At 34.8% G+C, this 17,172-nt stretch overlaps 3 long non-coding RNA genes and 6 other non-coding genes across 9 annotated transcripts; all 9 read right to left on the minus strand.

Moving 5' to 3' along the window:
- Positions 1-453: 453 nt before the first annotated feature.
- Positions 454-5,087, minus strand: LOC149877458 (uncharacterized). Its single transcript, XR_016447788.1, has 4 exons — positions 4,953-5,087; positions 4,570-4,721; positions 1,822-3,050; positions 454-1,385 (listed from the first exon to the last, which is right to left on the minus strand). It is a non-coding gene; the product is annotated as an uncharacterized LOC149877458 (long non-coding RNA).
- LOC149877459 (U1 spliceosomal RNA) lies at positions 2,138-2,301 on the minus strand. The gene has a single exon (XR_016448273.1). It is a non-coding gene; the product is annotated as a U1 spliceosomal RNA (small nuclear RNA).
- On the minus strand, positions 2,405-2,596 carry LOC149877460 (U2 spliceosomal RNA). The gene has a single exon (XR_016448204.1). It is a non-coding gene; the product is annotated as a U2 spliceosomal RNA (small nuclear RNA).
- Positions 5,088-6,152: 1,065 nt separating the features above from the next.
- On the minus strand, positions 6,153-11,300 carry LOC149877461 (uncharacterized). Its single transcript, XR_016447787.1, has 4 exons — positions 10,652-11,300; positions 10,269-10,420; positions 7,521-8,749; positions 6,153-7,084 (listed from the first exon to the last, which is right to left on the minus strand). It is a non-coding gene; the product is annotated as an uncharacterized LOC149877461 (long non-coding RNA).
- LOC149877462 (U1 spliceosomal RNA) lies at positions 7,837-8,000 on the minus strand. Its single transcript, XR_016448274.1, has one exon. It is a non-coding gene; the product is annotated as a U1 spliceosomal RNA (small nuclear RNA).
- Positions 8,104-8,295, minus strand: LOC149877463 (U2 spliceosomal RNA). The gene has a single exon (XR_016448205.1). It is a non-coding gene; the product is annotated as a U2 spliceosomal RNA (small nuclear RNA).
- Positions 11,301-11,851: 551 nt separating the features above from the next.
- Positions 11,852-16,999, minus strand: LOC149877464 (uncharacterized). Its single transcript, XR_016447784.1, has 4 exons — positions 16,351-16,999; positions 15,968-16,119; positions 13,220-14,448; positions 11,852-12,783 (listed from the first exon to the last, which is right to left on the minus strand). It is a non-coding gene; the product is annotated as an uncharacterized LOC149877464 (long non-coding RNA).
- Positions 13,536-13,699, minus strand: LOC149877465 (U1 spliceosomal RNA). Its single transcript, XR_016448275.1, has one exon. It is a non-coding gene; the product is annotated as a U1 spliceosomal RNA (small nuclear RNA).
- On the minus strand, positions 13,803-13,994 carry LOC149877466 (U2 spliceosomal RNA). The gene has a single exon (XR_016448206.1). It is a non-coding gene; the product is annotated as a U2 spliceosomal RNA (small nuclear RNA).
- Positions 17,000-17,172: the final 173 nt, after the last annotated feature.

The raw sequence follows: 17,172 nt of genomic DNA on the forward strand, positions 1-17,172 counted from the left end.
GTGATCAAATTATGGTTAGTACTAACGGTAGCACATTGCATCCACTTCCTCGTTATTAGTATTTTCTTACCAGCATTAACAACATTCGTTATTTCGTAACTATCCAATTAATGCTTAATAGTTTTAAAATTTACCACAAAAGACTACATTAACTGTCTTGTAAGCGCCAATAAGAATATAATTAAATAAGTATACAACGCCTGGAAGGAAGAAATGTGCTGCTGTTTGTCTTTCTATAATCATCAACGAAGAAATGAAAAAGAAAAATCGGACTCTGGTTTGATTGACAATTCTGAATGCAATTTATACATTCTTGACGCACACAAACATGGTGACAAACAAACAATACTAGGAGCCAATAGTAATTTGCTAAAATTTTTTTTTTTTTTTTTTTTTGCAGGAATAGAGTTCTTATAGTTTTCGTTTCTAAAAAAGAAAAAAAAAAAAAAAAATGAAGAAAAAAAACAAGTCAAACAAAAAAACAACAACAACAAAAAACAAATAGGTTTTCAGTTGTTCATAGACTAAGACGGATTAGAACAACTCGAGTATTTTATTTTAGCAGCTAATTTGTTCTCGGCGATGTTTGCTCCATAAAATATAACGATTGCAACAGATATTTTCATTTGAACCCATTTTCTAATGCGTATAATGTTTTTAAAATTTGTGTGGCATAAGACTCTCGTCTCTTTCTCTTGCGCTTCTTGTCACCAGTTCCAGCGACTTTTCCGCCTTTCTTACCAGCGCGCTTCTCGCCTTTTTTTGCCACCTTTGGCGCTTGTTTTCCTCCGGCTTTTGGTGCGTCAGATCATTTCGACGAGCTTAGCAGTGAAAGTTTTTTCTTCTTTGTTTTCATTGCATTGCAACTGGATTTAATTTAAAGTAGATTTGTGGTTTCCAACTTGATAACTTTTCCGTTCTACGCACTTCTATTGGTTTTTAAAAGATTACGTCATTTGAGCATTGTTTATTTCTTTTTTACTATTGGTTAAAAAACTCTTTTCTGTTTAACAAAAAGCCGCACGAGATCTCTAGTCTGTCAGTCTGTTTTCAGTAGAAAACAAAATGTTAGCACGTGGAAAAGGAGGAAAAGCTAAGGCTAAGAGTGGCTTTCTTCAGTTTCCTGTTGGTCGTGTCTAATCTCATCGGTTTAGGCGCACCATCTACTTAGCTGGAGTTTTTGAAAACCTCTCCGCCGAAAATCTTAGAGCTAGCTGGTAATGCTGCACGCGATAACCAGAGAGCCAGGATCATTCCTCGTCGTTTGCAGCTAGCTGTTCGCAACGACGAAGAAGTTAAACAAGCTGTTGTTTGGTGTTACAATCGCGAGCAGCGGTGTGTTGCCAAACATTCAGGCTATGTTGCAATCGTTCCAAAACGGCAATCTAAACAATACCAAAGGCTAACTTCATAGCTACACACCTGTTCAAAGATTATTGTTAAGGCATTGGAAACTTACGCGAAGTTGATTTGTAGACTTGCTGCAACTTATCAAAACATGCAATAATAGCTGTTTTCAAGTCATAAACTACAAGTCAAAAAATATACCAGAATCCAATATGAAATATACAAAAATGGATGGAAATTGTTACTATTGTTGTTACTATCATTACTGTTAGTTTGTTATTGCCATTACTTATTTTTTATGATTATTACTATTGTTATTATCGTTATTATCATTGCTGTTGGTATTATTATTAGTCTGTTATTGCTATCATCATCTTTTATTACCATTATTACGATTGTTATTATTTTCAATCTTACTATTATTATCAAATTTTTATTATTGCGACTATTTTTTTTTCTTTCAACAATTATTACCATTATTGTTTTTTTATTACAGCCATTCATTGAATGATTTCTGGTGTTGCAGCCGTTCGATCACGCTTACTGGTTGCGACTAGATTTTCATTGATTTTATAAGAAAAAAAACAAAACAACAACAAAGAACTTTTGAACGAAATAAAATGTGTTTACACTTTTAGGAGGCTTTGTTTACCTTCTCACTGACAAATCTTCACTCGAGGATATATACATAACATATAAATACACATAAAACATACCTTTTCTCAAATACTCGTTTACGTCCAGTAACTCATAGAGGGCTGAGTGAGGGTTTTTTTTTTTGCATCTTTAAAGGGGGCGAGCGCGAACGCAGGCCCCCACTACCAGAAATTGTACGGTCGAGTTACCGACGTTAGCGGTAATCGCAGGGGTCAGCCCAGGCGAAGTGCAATGCAAGAGCCTCACCCTGGAAGAAGCCCCATGTTGATCAGGTTTACTTCCCCGTCAGGTAAGTATGCCTTTCCCGTTGTGTGGGGAGCCTCGGACGTGCCCCAATCTTCGCAATTGTGGTTTTTTGATTGGACCCTAACCGCATCGTTCCGTTTTTTTTTTTTTCTCTTTTTAATGGGCCGCACTCAGCAGTAGTGCAACGCCGAGGCAACCCGCGGTCAGGGCGAGGTAAACCTACGATCCCTTGACCAAATGCCAAAAATCAGATTAATATATGAGCCGGACTATGCCGGCGTACCAGATATTAAACTGATAAGAACAGATACTACACTTGATCTTAGCCATTAGGCCGAGAAGCGATACTTTTTCAACGAATTTGTGTGCTGGCTCCCTCCCTTTGAACGAAAAAACTTGTGGGCATTTGAATAAGTCGATGGGTAACTGTAAGTTTGAACAATGAAAACATGGGCTCGTTGTATGAAACTAAAACTGCAACAATTTCATTCTAAAACATTTGGGTTTTTTAACCTTCTTTCAGAAATAACCCAACTAACCAAGATTTAAAAATAACACTGGGCAGCAGCAGATTCAAATGCATAATGCGATCAAAAGCCAAGTTGAACAATCCAAAATCAACTCAAAATACTAGCGCCCCGACAGATTTTTTCTGTCAAAAAACATTTGGAGAACCTCTGTATTTAAATGTTCTTTTCATCTGTTGTAACGATGGTACTTTAATCCATCACCAAAACAGCAGAGCTTAGGAAGATTTGTTTGTCATTAGCCTCAAATAGCAATTTCTCACAAACTAAAATCTAAAAAACAAAGTTGAAGTTTAGAAATTTGGACGGTGTAAACTAATTTAAGACTTTAAACTGAGTAGCAAGAAATATTTTTGAAATATTTCTGTTTACATATAAATTAAACAAAGCATTTTATTGGAAGAAATGAACTCCTTAAATGTTTACTGACAAAAAGGTAAAACAATTTAAAAAAGTGACCTAAAACACTCAAAACATCAAACAACAAATGGAAAAGGACAAACTTATGACCCTAAATTACAGTTGACAGCATCATGTTAGCAAAAGTAATGCATGCATACACACAAACGTGCATACATACTTCCATACATACAATTTTCCATACATACATACATACATACATACAAACAAACTTCCATACATACATACATACATACATACATACATACATACATGCATGCATGCATGCATGCATGCATGCATTGATACATATATTCATGCATCCATGCGTCATGCCAATACCTTAGGACATTTAAACAGTGCGCTCTCAGTCCTGGACCACAGATAACCATGGGACTGATAGAGATAGCACCATACTGGAAGATTTAGCTAGCCTTCATCATAATCAGGTGGAATGTCAACAAATTGATTTCTATTCATGCTAATAGCCACAGAGCCATACAGAAAACTGCAGGGAACTTTGCAATCGAGCAATTGTAGATTGTCAGGCCAACTAATGAATTTATGGCAGAGATAACGAAGAAAATCATGAAAAGCCTTGCACATCATATCTCGATTTTTCACAAACTCACAGAGTGTGGTGAATGGAAGAATGCAAAGTTTTTTTAAAAAATTTTACATATTGCCCAACCTAAATCAAGCCTAAAAATGTATTTGCTTAAATTATAGAACCTCAGGATTGATGGAGAACAAAGTTAAAAATATTATCTAGCAGACTTGGGTCAATTTCAATTGTAAATGTAATTGAATTACGATTACTTGAAATTTTAATAGCAACTGAATTACAATGACTTGCACTTGTAATTCACTTACAAGTCATATTATTACAATTACTTGTGACTGTACCTTATAAAATACAATAACAATTACTTCATGAAAATACATTTAATTACAATTAAGTTACAGCCACAATTGAGCCAAGTCTGATGCTAACCTAACTTAACCCTTAACCAACCTTGGCCCAGAACCATATGTACACTCAAAATTCAGTACTTTCGACATTTTATTTTCAATGCTTAGACTTGCTACCTGAGGCTGGGTTAATTTTAACAGAAACTCTGTAAAACATTGAAAAGCCATGTTATGAAAAAGCCAAACAAAAGGTTTGATTCAAAGTGCATTGAACATGCCATTTTTTAAAAAAAAAATTGTCACGTATCTTTCATCAAACTAAAGGATTGTTTTAAAGAAGTGGACAGATTGTCCATTGAAAAGTATCCCTAATTGACCATTCATTTGTTGGCCTTGTGTCAGTTTAACTGTAAAAGAAATAAAGCTGTGAACAAACTAGAAGAAGAAATTCTCAGAAAGATGCTTCTTCTGTTTCACTCACCGATACGAGCGAGAAGAACTCCTCACTTTTCCTCGCTCACTGGGATGCTCTTGTGAGTAGCAGTAGTAGGAGTAGTAGCAGTGGTAGTGCAGATTCTAATACAGATATTTCAGGAACTCAAGACGGACTCTGAAAGTCTCTTGTGACTACCCCTAAAAATGCAAATTTATTTCTAAGCATTATTTTTTTTTTTAATCAGGAACTATTTTTAAGTATTTTTGAAGACTTGAGAGAGTAAAGTGTACAAAACAGTAGTGGCTAAACTGCTTCAAGTTTTAAAATATAAGGTAGAAAACATTGAAAATAAGTAGCGCAGTACTTTTTGTTACTTAAAGCATTCTTGATAAATGATAAAAACTTAAATGGAACTCCTCTAAACTCACTTGTCTTGGTTTTGTCTTAGATACTCTTTTCTTCCATTTTTTTTTTTTTTTTTTTTTTTAATTCGAAACAAACCAAACCAAAAGCACCTTTACGGCTCCTTGACGCTAGGCCGACACCAATAACTTTAGTAGGACTGCGCGTAACCACTACACCGTTGTTAAACTAAGATCGTAGTAACTAAGTAACTAAGTTAAACTAAATTCGTGGAGCGTAGTAACTCCTTCAGTTTACCTGTCAGTTAAATGATGAAAAGTGTACGTGATCATTCGATCTTGGGCTTTTTTTTTTTTATTTCATTGTTCCCCTTCCCGAAACCCCGAAATGAACGAAATACGATTGGCAAGTATTTGATGCATACCTTAATACACAGTGACTAAAATGTAGTATGTGTTTTTTCCGTGCCCAGCGAATGGTCGGAAGATAGTGCATGCTTTTAGATATCTTAGAGCTTGCGGTTTCATACTAGTGCCCAAGCCTTTGTGTGATTCTTTTTTAAAAAAAAGCAGAAGTTAGATTTTTTGCATTTAATGACAAAAATTTTAGCAAGATCTAATGATTAAATCTGAATAATGATTTTTAAAAACCATGTTCTGCCTCAGTTGCACATAAAATGGTCATATTCTAATCAAGAAGTAGTTAAGCTCTCTCAATCTTTTATTTTCTGCAACCTTCCTAAAGAAAAACATTCGTTATTCAAAAGAAATTATTCAAACAGTTTTTTGTTTTCTTTTCTTTCTTTTCCATTTGTGATCAAATTATGGTTAGTACTAACGGTAGCACATTGCATCCACTTCCTCGTTATTAGTATTTTCTTACCAGCATTAACAACATTCGTTATTTCGTAACTATCCAATTAATGCTTAATAGTTTTAAAATTTACCACAAAAGACTACATTAACTGTCTTGTAAGCGCCAATAAGAATATAATTAAATAAGTATACAACGCCTGGAAGGAAGAAATGTGCTGCTGTTTGTCTTTCTATAATCATCAACGAAGAAATGAAAAAGAAAAATCGGACTCTGGTTTGATTGACAATTCTGAATGCAATTTATACATTCTTGACGCACACAAACATGGTGACAAACAAACAATACTAGGAGCCAATAGTAATTTGCTAAAATTTTTTTTTTTTTTTTTTTTTGCAGGAATAGAGTTCTTATAGTTTTCGTTTCTAAAAAAGAAAAAAAAAAAAAAAAATGAAGAAAAAAAACAAGTCAAACAAAAAAACAACAACAACAAAAAACAAATAGGTTTTCAGTTGTTCATAGACTAAGACGGATTAGAACAACTCGAGTATTTTATTTTAGCAGCTAATTTGTTCTCGGCGATGTTTGCTCCATAAAATATAACGATTGCAACAGATATTTTCATTTGAACCCATTTTCTAATGCGTATAATGTTTTTAAAATTTGTGTGGCATAAGACTCTCGTCTCTTTCTCTTGCGCTTCTTGTCACCAGTTCCAGCGACTTTTCCGCCTTTCTTACCAGCGCGCTTCTCGCCTTTTTTTGCCACCTTTGGCGCTTGTTTTCCTCCGGCTTTTGGTGCGTCAGATCATTTCGACGAGCTTAGCAGTGAAAGTTTTTTCTTCTTTGTTTTCATTGCATTGCAACTGGATTTAATTTAAAGTAGATTTGTGGTTTCCAACTTGATAACTTTTCCGTTCTACGCACTTCTATTGGTTTTTAAAAGATTACGTCATTTGAGCATTGTTTATTTCTTTTTTACTATTGGTTAAAAAACTCTTTTCTGTTTAACAAAAAGCCGCACGAGATCTCTAGTCTGTCAGTCTGTTTTCAGTAGAAAACAAAATGTTAGCACGTGGAAAAGGAGGAAAAGCTAAGGCTAAGAGTGGCTTTCTTCAGTTTCCTGTTGGTCGTGTCTAATCTCATCGGTTTAGGCGCACCATCTACTTAGCTGGAGTTTTTGAAAACCTCTCCGCCGAAAATCTTAGAGCTAGCTGGTAATGCTGCACGCGATAACCAGAGAGCCAGGATCATTCCTCGTCGTTTGCAGCTAGCTGTTCGCAACGACGAAGAAGTTAAACAAGCTGTTGTTTGGTGTTACAATCGCGAGCAGCGGTGTGTTGCCAAACATTCAGGCTATGTTGCAATCGTTCCAAAACGGCAATCTAAACAATACCAAAGGCTAACTTCATAGCTACACACCTGTTCAAAGATTATTGTTAAGGCATTGGAAACTTACGCGAAGTTGATTTGTAGACTTGCTGCAACTTATCAAAACATGCAATAATAGCTGTTTTCAAGTCATAAACTACAAGTCAAAAAATATACCAGAATCCAATATGAAATATACAAAAATGGATGGAAATTGTTACTATTGTTGTTACTATCATTACTGTTAGTTTGTTATTGCCATTACTTATTTTTTATGATTATTACTATTGTTATTATCGTTATTATCATTGCTGTTGGTATTATTATTAGTCTGTTATTGCTATCATCATCTTTTATTACCATTATTACGATTGTTATTATTTTCAATCTTACTATTATTATCAAATTTTTATTATTGCGACTATTTTTTTTTCTTTCAACAATTATTACCATTATTGTTTTTTTATTACAGCCATTCATTGAATGATTTCTGGTGTTGCAGCCGTTCGATCACGCTTACTGGTTGCGACTAGATTTTCATTGATTTTATAAGAAAAAAAACAAAACAACAACAAAGAACTTTTGAACGAAATAAAATGTGTTTACACTTTTAGGAGGCTTTGTTTACCTTCTCACTGACAAATCTTCACTCGAGGATATATACATAACATATAAATACACATAAAACATACCTTTTCTCAAATACTCGTTTACGTCCAGTAACTCATAGAGGGCTGAGTGAGGGTTTTTTTTTTTGCATCTTTAAAGGGGGCGAGCGCGAACGCAGGCCCCCACTACCAGAAATTGTACGGTCGAGTTACCGACGTTAGCGGTAATCGCAGGGGTCAGCCCAGGCGAAGTGCAATGCAAGAGCCTCACCCTGGAAGAAGCCCCATGTTGATCAGGTTTACTTCCCCGTCAGGTAAGTATGCCTTTCCCGTTGTGTGGGGAGCCTCGGACGTGCCCCAATCTTCGCAATTGTGGTTTTTTGATTGGACCCTAACCGCATCGTTCCGTTTTTTTTTTTTTCTCTTTTTAATGGGCCGCACTCAGCAGTAGTGCAACGCCGAGGCAACCCGCGGTCAGGGCGAGGTAAACCTACGATCCCTTGACCAAATGCCAAAAATCAGATTAATATATGAGCCGGACTATGCCGGCGTACCAGATATTAAACTGATAAGAACAGATACTACACTTGATCTTAGCCATTAGGCCGAGAAGCGATACTTTTTCAACGAATTTGTGTGCTGGCTCCCTCCCTTTGAACGAAAAAACTTGTGGGCATTTGAATAAGTCGATGGGTAACTGTAAGTTTGAACAATGAAAACATGGGCTCGTTGTATGAAACTAAAACTGCAACAATTTCATTCTAAAACATTTGGGTTTTTTAACCTTCTTTCAGAAATAACCCAACTAACCAAGATTTAAAAATAACACTGGGCAGCAGCAGATTCAAATGCATAATGCGATCAAAAGCCAAGTTGAACAATCCAAAATCAACTCAAAATACTAGCGCCCCGACAGATTTTTTCTGTCAAAAAACATTTGGAGAACCTCTGTATTTAAATGTTCTTTTCATCTGTTGTAACGATGGTACTTTAATCCATCACCAAAACAGCAGAGCTTAGGAAGATTTGTTTGTCATTAGCCTCAAATAGCAATTTCTCACAAACTAAAATCTAAAAAACAAAGTTGAAGTTTAGAAATTTGGACGGTGTAAACTAATTTAAGACTTTAAACTGAGTAGCAAGAAATATTTTTGAAATATTTCTGTTTACATATAAATTAAACAAAGCATTTTATTGGAAGAAATGAACTCCTTAAATGTTTACTGACAAAAAGGTAAAACAATTTAAAAAAGTGACCTAAAACACTCAAAACATCAAACAACAAATGGAAAAGGACAAACTTATGACCCTAAATTACAGTTGACAGCATCATGTTAGCAAAAGTAATGCATGCATACACACAAACGTGCATACATACTTCCATACATACAATTTTCCATACATACATACATACATACATACAAACAAACTTCCATACATACATACATACATACATACATACATACATACATGCATGCATGCATGCATGCATGCATGCATTGATACATATATTCATGCATCCATGCGTCATGCCAATACCTTAGGACATTTAAACAGTGCGCTCTCAGTCCTGGACCACAGATAACCATGGGACTGATAGAGATAGCACCATACTGGAAGATTTAGCTAGCCTTCATCATAATCAGGTGGAATGTCAACAAATTGATTTCTATTCATGCTAATAGCCACAGAGCCATACAGAAAACTGCAGGGAACTTTGCAATCGAGCAATTGTAGATTGTCAGGCCAACTAATGAATTTATGGCAGAGATAACGAAGAAAATCATGAAAAGCCTTGCACATCATATCTCGATTTTTCACAAACTCACAGAGTGTGGTGAATGGAAGAATGCAAAGTTTTTTTAAAAAATTTTACATATTGCCCAACCTAAATCAAGCCTAAAAATGTATTTGCTTAAATTATAGAACCTCAGGATTGATGGAGAACAAAGTTAAAAATATTATCTAGCAGACTTGGGTCAATTTCAATTGTAAATGTAATTGAATTACGATTACTTGAAATTTTAATAGCAACTGAATTACAATGACTTGCACTTGTAATTCACTTACAAGTCATATTATTACAATTACTTGTGACTGTACCTTATAAAATACAATAACAATTACTTCATGAAAATACATTTAATTACAATTAAGTTACAGCCACAATTGAGCCAAGTCTGATGCTAACCTAACTTAACCCTTAACCAACCTTGGCCCAGAACCATATGTACACTCAAAATTCAGTACTTTCGACATTTTATTTTCAATGCTTAGACTTGCTACCTGAGGCTGGGTTAATTTTAACAGAAACTCTGTAAAACATTGAAAAGCCATGTTATGAAAAAGCCAAACAAAAGGTTTGATTCAAAGTGCATTGAACATGCCATTTTTTAAAAAAAAAATTGTCACGTATCTTTCATCAAACTAAAGGATTGTTTTAAAGAAGTGGACAGATTGTCCATTGAAAAGTATCCCTAATTGACCATTCATTTGTTGGCCTTGTGTCAGTTTAACTGTAAAAGAAATAAAGCTGTGAACAAACTAGAAGAAGAAATTCTCAGAAAGATGCTTCTTCTGTTTCACTCACCGATACGAGCGAGAAGAACTCCTCACTTTTCCTCGCTCACTGGGATGCTCTTGTGAGTAGCAGTAGTAGGAGTAGTAGCAGTGGTAGTGCAGATTCTAATACAGATATTTCAGGAACTCAAGACGGACTCTGAAAGTCTCTTGTGACTACCCCTAAAAATGCAAATTTATTTCTAAGCATTATTTTTTTTTTTAATCAGGAACTATTTTTAAGTATTTTTGAAGACTTGAGAGAGTAAAGTGTACAAAACAGTAGTGGCTAAACTGCTTCAAGTTTTAAAATATAAGGTAGAAAACATTGAAAATAAGTAGCGCAGTACTTTTTGTTACTTAAAGCATTCTTGATAAATGATAAAAACTTAAATGGAACTCCTCTAAACTCACTTGTCTTGGTTTTGTCTTAGATACTCTTTTCTTCCATTTTTTTTTTTTTTTTTTTTTTTAATTCGAAACAAACCAAACCAAAAGCACCTTTACGGCTCCTTGACGCTAGGCCGACACCAATAACTTTAGTAGGACTGCGCGTAACCACTACACCGTTGTTAAACTAAGATCGTAGTAACTAAGTAACTAAGTTAAACTAAATTCGTGGAGCGTAGTAACTCCTTCAGTTTACCTGTCAGTTAAATGATGAAAAGTGTACGTGATCATTCGATCTTAGGCTTTTTTTTTTTTATTTCATTGTTCCCCTTCCCGAAACCCCGAAATGAACGAAATACGATTGGCAAGTATTTGATGCATACCTTAATACACAGTGACTAAAATGTAGTATGTGTTTTTTCCGTGCCCAGCGAATGGTCGGAAGATAGTGCATGCTTTTAGATATCTTAGAGCTTGCGGTTTCATACTAGTGCCCAAGCCTTTGTGTGATTCTTTTTTAAAAAAAAGCAGAAGTTAGATTTTTTGCATTTAATGACAAAAATTTTAGCAAGATCTAATGATTAAATCTGAATAATGATTTTTAAAAACCATGTTCTGCCTCAGTTGCACATAAAATGGTCATATTCTAATCAAGAAGTAGTTAAGCTCTCTCAATCTTTTATTTTCTGCAACCTTCCTAAAGAAAAACATTCGTTATTCAAAAGAAATTATTCAAACAGTTTTTTGTTTTCTTTTCTTTCTTTTCCATTTGTGATCAAATTATGGTTAGTACTAACGGTAGCACATTGCATCCACTTCCTCGTTATTAGTATTTTCTTACCAGCATTAACAACATTCGTTATTTCGTAACTATCCAATTAATGCTTAATAGTTTTAAAATTTACCACAAAAGACTACATTAACTGTCTTGTAAGCGCCAATAAGAATATAATTAAATAAGTATACAACGCCTGGAAGGAAGAAATGTGCTGCTGTTTGTCTTTCTATAATCATCAACGAAGAAATGAAAAAGAAAAATCGGACTCTGGTTTGATTGACAATTCTGAATGCAATTTATACATTCTTGACGCACACAAACATGGTGACAAACAAACAATACTAGGAGCCAATAGTAATTTGCTAAAATTTTTTTTTTTTTTTTTTTTTGCAGGAATAGAGTTCTTATAGTTTTCGTTTCTAAAAAAGAAAAAAAAAAAAAAAAATGAAGAAAAAAAACAAGTCAAACAAAAAAACAACAACAACAAAAAACAAATAGGTTTTCAGTTGTTCATAGACTAAGACGGATTAGAACAACTCGAGTATTTTATTTTAGCAGCTAATTTGTTCTCGGCGATGTTTGCTCCATAAAATATAACGATTGCAACAGATATTTTCATTTGAACCCATTTTCTAATGCGTATAATGTTTTTAAAATTTGTGTGGCATAAGACTCTCGTCTCTTTCTCTTGCGCTTCTTGTCACCAGTTCCAGCGACTTTTCCGCCTTTCTTACCAGCGCGCTTCTCGCCTTTTTTTGCCACCTTTGGCGCTTGTTTTCCTCCGGCTTTTGGTGCGTCAGATCATTTCGACGAGCTTAGCAGTGAAAGTTTTTTCTTCTTTGTTTTCATTGCATTGCAACTGGATTTAATTTAAAGTAGATTTGTGGTTTCCAACTTGATAACTTTTCCGTTCTACGCACTTCTATTGGTTTTTAAAAGATTACGTCATTTGAGCATTGTTTATTTCTTTTTTACTATTGGTTAAAAAACTCTTTTCTGTTTAACAAAAAGCCGCACGAGATCTCTAGTCTGTCAGTCTGTTTTCAGTAGAAAACAAAATGTTAGCACGTGGAAAAGGAGGAAAAGCTAAGGCTAAGAGTGGCTTTCTTCAGTTTCCTGTTGGTCGTGTCTAATCTCATCGGTTTAGGCGCACCATCTACTTAGCTGGAGTTTTTGAAAACCTCTCCGCCGAAAATCTTAGAGCTAGCTGGTAATGCTGCACGCGATAACCAGAGAGCCAGGATCATTCCTCGTCGTTTGCAGCTAGCTGTTCGCAACGACGAAGAAGTTAAACAAGCTGTTGTTTGGTGTTACAATCGCGAGCAGCGGTGTGTTGCCAAACATTCAGGCTATGTTGCAATCGTTCCAAAACGGCAATCTAAACAATACCAAAGGCTAACTTCATAGCTACACACCTGTTCAAAGATTATTGTTAAGGCATTGGAAACTTACGCGAAGTTGATTTGTAGACTTGCTGCAACTTATCAAAACATGCAATAATAGCTGTTTTCAAGTCATAAACTACAAGTCAAAAAATATACCAGAATCCAATATGAAATATACAAAAATGGATGGAAATTGTTACTATTGTTGTTACTATCATTACTGTTAGTTTGTTATTGCCATTACTTATTTTTTATGATTATTACTATTGTTATTATCGTTATTATCATTGCTGTTGGTATTATTATTAGTCTGTTATTGCTATCATCATCTTTTATTACCATTATTACGATTGTTATTATTTTCAATCTTACTATTATTATCAAATTTTTATTATTGCGACTATTTTTTTTTCTTTCAACAATTATTACCATTATTGTTTTTTTATTACAGCCATTCATTGAATGATTTCTGGTGTTGCAGCCGTTCGATCACGCTTACTGGTTGCGACTAGATTTTCATTGATTTTATAAGAAAAAAAACAAAACAACAACAAAGAACTTTTGAACGAAATAAAATGTGTTTACACTTTTAGGAGGCTTTGTTTACCTTCTCACTGACAAATCTTCACTCGAGGATATATACATAACATATAAATACACATAAAACATACCTTTTCTCAAATACTCGTTTACGTCCAGTAACTCATAGAGGGCTGAGTGAGGGTTTTTTTTTTTGCATCTTTAAAGGGGGCGAGCGCGAACGCAGGCCCCCACTACCAGAAATTGTACGGTCGAGTTACCGACGTTAGCGGTAATCGCAGGGGTCAGCCCAGGCGAAGTGCAATGCAAGAGCCTCACCCTGGAAGAAGCCCCATGTTGATCAGGTTTACTTCCCCGTCAGGTAAGTATGCCTTTCCCGTTGTGTGGGGAGCCTCGGACGTGCCCCAATCTTCGCAATTGTGGTTTTTTGATTGGACCCTAACCGCATCGTTCCGTTTTTTTTTTTTTCTCTTTTTAATGGGCCGCACTCAGCAGTAGTGCAACGCCGAGGCAACCCGCGGTCAGGGCGAGGTAAACCTACGATCCCTTGACCAAATGCCAAAAATCAGATTAATATATGAGCCGGACTATGCCGGCGTACCAGATATTAAACTGATAAGAACAGATACTACACTTGATCTTAGCCATTAGGCCGAGAAGCGATACTTTTTCAACGAATTTGTGTGCTGGCTCCCTCCCTTTGAACGAAAAAACTTGTGGGCATTTGAATAAGTCGATGGGTAACTGTAAGTTTGAACAATGAAAACATGGGCTCGTTGTATGAAACTAAAACTGCAACAATTTCATTCTAAAACATTTGGGTTTTTTAACCTTCTTTCAGAAATAACCCAACTAACCAAGATTTAAAAATAACACTGGGCAGCAGCAGATTCAAATGCATAATGCGATCAAAAGCCAAGTTGAACAATCCAAAATCAACTCAAAATACTAGCGCCCCGACAGATTTTTTCTGTCAAAAAACATTTGGAGAACCTCTGTATTTAAATGTTCTTTTCATCTGTTGTAACGATGGTACTTTAATCCATCACCAAAACAGCAGAGCTTAGGAAGATTTGTTTGTCATTAGCCTCAAATAGCAATTTCTCACAAACTAAAATCTAAAAAACAAAGTTGAAGTTTAGAAATTTGGACGGTGTAAACTAATTTAAGACTTTAAACTGAGTAGCAAGAAATATTTTTGAAATATTTCTGTTTACATATAAATTAAACAAAGCATTTTATTGGAAGAAATGAACTCCTTAAATGTTTACTGACAAAAAGGTAAAACAATTTAAAAAAGTGACCTAAAACACTCAAAACATCAAACAACAAATGGAAAAGGACAAACTTATGACCCTAAATTACAGTTGACAGCATCATGTTAGCAAAAGTAATGCATGCATACACACAAACGTGCATACATACTTCCATACATACAATTTTCCATACATACATACATACATACATACAAACAAACTTCCATACATACATACATACATACATACATACATACATACATGCATGCATGCATGCATGCATGCATGCATTGATACATATATTCATGCATCCATGCGTCATGCCAATACCTTAGGACATTTAAACAGTGCGCTCTCAGTCCTGGACCACAGATAACCATGGGACTGATAGAGATAGCACCATACTGGAAGATTTAGCTAGCCTTCATCATAATCAGGTGGAATGTCAACAAATTGATTTCTATTCATGCTAATAGCCACAGAGCCATACAGAAAACTGCAGGGAACTTTGCAATCGAGCAATTGTAGATTGTCAGGCCAACTAATGAATTTATGGCAGAGATAACGAAGAAAATCATGAAAAGCCTTGCACATCATATCTCGATTTTTCACAAACTCACAGAGTGTGGTGAATGGAAGAATGCAAAGTTTTTTTAAAAAATTTTACATATTGCCCAACCTAAATCAAGCCTAAAAATGTATTTGCTTAAATTATAGAACCTCAGGATTGATGGAGAACAAAGTTAAAAATATTATCTAGCAGACTTGGGTCAATTTCAATTGTAAATGTAATTGAATTACGATTACTTGAAATTTTAATAGCAACTGAATTACAATGACTTGCACTTGTAATTCACTTACAAGTCATATTATTACAATTACTTGTGACTGTACCTTATAAAATACAATAACAATTACTTCATGAAAATACATTTAATTACAATTAAGTTACAGCCACAATTGAGCCAAGTCTGATGCTAACCTAACTTAACCCTTAACCAACCTTGGCCCAGAACCATATGTACACTCAAAATTCAGTACTTTCGACATTTTATTTTCAATGCTTAGACTTGCTACCTGAGGCTGGGTTAATTTTAACAGAAACTCTGTAAAACATTGAAAAGCCATGTTATGAAAAAGCCAAACAAAAGGTTTGATTCAAAGTGCATTGAACATGCCATTTTTTAAAAAAAAAATTGTCACGTATCTTTCATCAAACTAAAGGATTGTTTTAAAGAAGTGGACAGATTGTCCATTGAAAAGTATCCCTAATTGACCATTCATTTGTTGGCCTTGTGTCAGTTTAACTGTAAAAGAAATAAAGCTGTGAACAAACTAGAAGAAGAAATTCTCAGAAAGATGCTTCTTCTGTTTCACTCACCGATACGAGCGAGAAGAACTCCTCACTTTTCCTCGCTCACTGGGATGCTCTTGTGAGTAGCAGTAGTAGGAGTAGTAGCAGTGGTAGTGCAGATTCTAATACAGATATTTCAGGAACTCAAGACGGACTCTGAAAGTCTCTTGTGACTACCCCTAAAAATGCAAATTTATTTCTAAGCATTATTTTTTTTTTTAATCAGGAACTATTTTTAAGTATTTTTGAAGACTTGAGAGAGTAAAGTGTACAAAACAGTAGTGGCTAAACTGCTTCAAGTTTTAAAATATAAGGTAGAAAACATTGAAAATAAGTAGCGCAGTACTTTTTGTTACTTAAAGCATTCTTGATAAATGATAAAAACTTAAATGGAACTCCTCTAAACTCACTTGTCTTGGTTTTGTCTTAGATACTCTTTTCTTCCATTTTTTTTTTTTTTTTTTTTTTTAATTCGAAACAAACCAAACCAAAAGCACCTTTACGGCTCCTTGACGCTAGGCCGACACCAATAACTTTAGTAGGACTGCGCGTAACCACTACACCGTTGTTAAACTAAGATCGTAGTAACTAAGTAACTAAGTTAAACTAAATTCGTGGAGCGTAGTAACTCCTTCAGTTTACCTGTCAGTTAAATGATGAAAAGTGTACGTGATCATTCGATCTTAGGCTTTTTTTTTTTTATTTCATTGTTCCCCTTCCCGAAACCCCGAAATGAACGAAATACGATTGGCAAGTATTTGATGCATACCTTAATACACAGTGACTAAAATGTAGTATGTGTTTTTTCCGTGCCCAGCGAATGGTCGGAAGATAGTGCATGCTTTTAGATATCTTAGAGCTTGCGGTTTCATACTAGTGCCCAAGCCTTTGTGTGATTCTTTTTTAAAAAAAAGCAGAAGTTAGATTTTTTGCATTTAATGACAAAAATTTTAGCAAGATCTAATGATTAAATCTGAATAATGATTTTTAAAAACCATGTTCTGCCTCAGTTGCACATAAAATGGTCATATTCTAATCAAGAAGTAGTTAAGCTCTCTCAATCTTTTATTTTCTGCAACCTTCCTAAAGAAAAACATTCGTTATTCAAAAGAAATTATTCAAACAGTTTTTTGTTTTCTTTTCTTTCTTTTCCATTTGTGATCAAATTATGGTTAGTACTAACGGTAGCACATTGCATCCACTTCCTCGTTATTAGTATTTTCTTACCAGCA

This window comes from Hydra viridissima, unplaced genomic scaffold (assembly GCF_058129835.1).
Source record: "Hydra viridissima isolate aposymbiotic clone 2 unplaced genomic scaffold, HvirCarnegie_v1 scaffold_16, whole genome shotgun sequence".
NCBI classification, from domain to species: Eukaryota; Metazoa; Cnidaria; class Hydrozoa; order Anthoathecata; family Hydridae; genus Hydra; species Hydra viridissima.